Consider the following 4,424-nt stretch of genomic DNA (forward strand, 5'->3'; position numbering starts at 1 on the left):
TACACTCATTGTGCTGTAATATTCCTGAAAATTAGGATCCTAACCTTTATCTCTATTCCGAAATCTCAGATGGTTAGTTATTCAGCTATTTTGAATCATAAAATGTTGAAGTCTGGGATGCCGTGAGACTGGAGACTGAAATGTACACTATGGGCCCTATTTTAACGATCTGAAACGCAAGTGTCAAAGCGCAAAGCGCAAGTAACTTTGTGGGCGGGTCTCGGCGCTGTTGCTATTTTCCCGGCGGGATAAATGACTCTTGCGCCAGGCGCAAATCTAAAATGGGTTGGTCTGAAGTAGCTTCATTATTCATAGGTGTGGTTTGGGCGTAACGTGAAATAAACCAATCAGAGCGTCATCTCACATTCCCTTTAAGAGCAGAGGCGCTTTTTCCATAGCGCATTGCTATTGTAACGGCGGATTTGCCAGACGAGCGCCAGGAGCGGTTCACAGCCAAGGAGAGCAACGCTCTCGTCACGGCCGTAAAAGAGAGAAGTTACATTGAAATGGAGAAACCCACCCAAATTAACTTCGGTTAAACACGCGTATGATAATTTGGGTAAATGTGTAAGCTAGATGTATGCTTTTATAATAAATTATCTATCTATCTATCTATCTATCTATCTATCTATCTATCTATCTATCGTAATAATGTATGATTTGCAAAAATGAAAATGGCTGCTTCTGTGTAGATTAGAGAATCAAAGTGCGCGTTGTGCACAGGCTACATTGATTATGGCCAAGCATGCGCCCTTAAAATAGCATATGAATAACATGCGCAACGCGCCACTGACTTTAAACTATTTTTTCCTGGTTAGTGGCGCAATTGTTTTCTAAACCTGCAAAATAGCATGAAGGAACGTTTGCGCCGGAACACGCCTCCTCTTTTCGCTGAACCGCCTCCGCGAGCGCAAATGTATTTCCTAACTTACCGACGTGCTTCTGTGGAGGGAAAAGTCCGCTTTGCGCGGGTGCAAAATAGGAATGATACATGCGTCGGTGTACAAAGTCACTTGCGCTGGGTGCAAGATAGGGCCCTATGTCTTTTGAAAAGCTTAAATGTGTGACTTGAATCAACAGTTCCCATAAATGGTTGTTGAGTATTCTCAATATCTAGAAACAAGATAGAGAAAGTAGAAGTAGAGGCTTCGACCCGGAAACAGTATTCCTTATGTCACAACAAGCAGAAAACATTTTCCATTTTAACAAGAGTTAAGGTGCAGTAAAATGATCTGTTGTTCTGTGAATGTTCACTGGTGAATTCAGTCATTTCAATAAGAATCCACACGATCAGCAATTTTGTCTTTTTGCCTGTGTAATTTCACGAAATTCACAAATGTGATGCACCTTTACTCGCTGCAACATAAAATGCAATCAATTATAAAATCTTCACAAGGGACACGTGAGGTACTTAACGAGTTAGAAAAGTGAAAAGGTGCATCAGCTTCATTTTCTGTTTGCTTTTCCTCTTTTCTGGTGGATGGTCCAGGCACTTCAGTGATTTTCAGGTCTACAGGAGGATTTTTATTCTTGATCAAACTTGTATTTCAGCTTACCGAGATCCCTGCAAAGTACAAAATTTACTGTTAGTAAGGTTATTAAAGTTATTAAATAATTTCCTCAGCCTTGTGACGTTCCAAACCTGTTTGACTTTCTGTCGGTGGAACCCGAAAGCAGATCTCAGGCATAATGCAACCCGTCACCATTCAATATCACTGCATGAAACACAAGCATAAATTTTTTTTGTAATTCATTCAAACTATTCTTATGTACACTTGTCTAGTTCAATTCAATGCAACAATTTATGTAAAAATGGTTAAGCTCCAAAAATGTCCCAGAAAAGATCCTAAAAAGAATCAATGAGTTCACAACTCATGTGTTATGGGTTGTGTTGTAAGTCTTCTGAAGTCATATAATAGCTTTTTCCTTTTTTTTTGTCGAAAAAGACTAAACTTTAAGTTATAATTCAGGGTTCAAATGTCTTATATTCAAATGCATATGATTAAGGTATAGCCTATAAAAAATGCATAGCATTATTAGCTCCAAACCTGTGATATTATTTTTCTGAGTAACATGAATGAGATTTGAGAGCATGAGGGAAGATTTTCAGAGAATAACTTATTAAAAAAGTACACAGTCAAACAATACAATTTCACACAGAGAAAGTTCATAGTAATAAGGTACTTGCATGTGGTGTATAGGTAACTTACTGTAATTCAATGTTGCCTCTGAAATGTTCAGATTATTTTAGAAATGTACTGGTTGTTCTGGGGAAACAAAAGAACAAAACTGATTATTCACAACATAATATTTATTGACCAGTAAATGGCTTTAAAATGGTATTTAAGAGAATGAGGGCACCTGTAGTAAGTAAAGTTAGGCTAAACAAAAACAGACCAAACTATATTAACCTGCTTTTGTTATTCATAACAAACGCCAATGACGACAGCAGGAATCAGCTACATTAGTTAGGCTATCTCAGCAATTTGAAGACACAGTTTTACAGAATATGTTGAATTGAATGACTAAATCAATCTAAGACAATAAGTAAATAATTTCCATTTGTTCATCAACGTAGTTAGCATCGCGGCTAAAACCTTCATACCAGATACTGTGCAATAAACGAGTGGTAAACACTGTAAAAAAGTAGTAATGTATAATCAATTTAGTTTATATATATGTGTGTTTGAATATATAGTGAGTAGACTCTGTATTTATATTTATTTGGCGAGTTTACAAACCTTGTAACGGAGAGCCGAACAAACGGCGGAAGCTTTGATGAGAGGAGCCGTTACCCGATGACGTCGATCAGCTGAGCTTTGTTGCGCGCGAGCAGCGCGAGGATCACTGAAGCGACGACAGCAGAGGAATAGCAGCAGTTTCGTGACAGAATAAAACTTTTCTCCTCCTAGTTCTTCTTCTTCAAATAATAATTTATGAAGAAGTAGGTAAAAATTATTATTTTATTACTATTATTTATTCAATAATAATTAATGTATTCTTCTTATTAATATTATTATAATTTAGTGTTGTTGTTTAAGGTTTAAATTAATCAACAAAATAGGCCTATAGATACTAAATAAATGTAAGCTACCCAGGTGAAAAAGACGTAGGCTACTGTTAAATGTATTAAAAATGCATTAAAGTATATTTGTATTGTAGGCCTACTAAAAACACACTCAAGTACATTTTTAATAGTACGTCTTTTTCACCTGGGTATGTATACTGAATCAAACTTAAGTAGCCTATAATAATAATAATAGGATAATAATAATCTTATTCTGGCCTCACTGAACCATTGGGTTCCTCCAGATGCTGGCTTTAACATAAGAGATCTTCCAGGAACCACTTAAATGTTAAAAGATCTTCCAATAACCCTTTTATCGCATTCAAGTTCCTCTATTTTCCCCCAAAGCACTTCGAGGTCTCATAGTAATGAAAAGGTGACTCCAGAACCTCTAAACTAAATACAAAGTGCTTAAAGGATCCCATAAGTTCCAGCAAGAACCTCAAAGATTGTCAATGCTCCTCCAGTAACCCTACTATAGGAGAAAGAGCTTTGAGGCACCTAAATTACATTTTGAAGTTCCTTGAGTATCCGACAGGATATTTGAGGCTCCTTTAGTTTTTACAGTGCAGATGTCACAACAACATACATACATAGAGAGCAGCTGTATGAATCAGTTCACAAAATCAGTAACAAAAGTCATTGTCACGAGTCACGACCCATGTTCTCGTTTACTGTAACGCACTTACACACGTGTAGCATAACATTTACGACCGACTCCATCCAGCGCGGGTGGATTACAGCAAAATCAAGCCAAACCTGGTTTCCCGACTCCCCTCATCTGATGACTCGCTCCCAGAACACAACACAACAACGAAAAAGCACATTATGAACACTGGCCTGTTATTTTATTATATTTTCTTCTCTTTGATTTAATTTATTTTTCCTTGCTTTTTTTCTTGAGTGCCTTCTTCCTGCTTGTGAAAATGGGGTTTATATTGATGAGCTGGGCCCTGATATTGATTTCCCATCACTCCCGGTGTGGACATTTTCTGGTCTATTATACTACACTTGCAGCATATTCCCACAGCAGTTGTAAACTGGATATATGGACAACCTGACCTTGGCAATATGGAGATAATGAAATATCCTTAATGACCCTCTTGCAAAGATTTTACAGGCAGCACTATAGACTGCCTGCCCATGTACAATAATAGCAGAGGCAAAAGAGGCTTTCTTTTCTAAAAGTCCTACAAAATTCAGAAGCTGTAAGTACACCCATAATACTTGTTCCTCTATTTGTGTCTCCCGACTCCCAAGAGTTAACGTTACCTATTAAAGTTGGGTGAACAGGCCTGAATTGTAAAATTTTAACTATTGGTCAAAATATTGGAATGGTTAAGTTTTTTAAATTTTT

General features: G+C 37.2%; 1 long non-coding RNA gene across 1 annotated transcript; it reads right to left on the minus strand.

Moving 5' to 3' along the window:
* Positions 1-1,043: 1,043 nt before the first annotated feature.
* On the minus strand, positions 1,044-3,630 carry LOC309511909. The gene is made up of 4 exons (XR_014210818.1): positions 2,742-3,630; positions 2,211-2,267; positions 1,643-1,715; positions 1,044-1,564 (listed from the first exon to the last, which is right to left on the minus strand). It is a non-coding gene; the product is annotated as an uncharacterized lncRNA (long non-coding RNA).
* Between the last annotated feature and the right edge of the window lie 794 nt (positions 3,631-4,424).

This window comes from Leuciscus leuciscus (genome assembly GCF_965113295.1).
Source record: "Leuciscus leuciscus genome assembly, chromosome: 13".
NCBI lineage: Eukaryota > Metazoa > Chordata > Actinopteri > Cypriniformes > Leuciscidae > Leuciscus > Leuciscus leuciscus.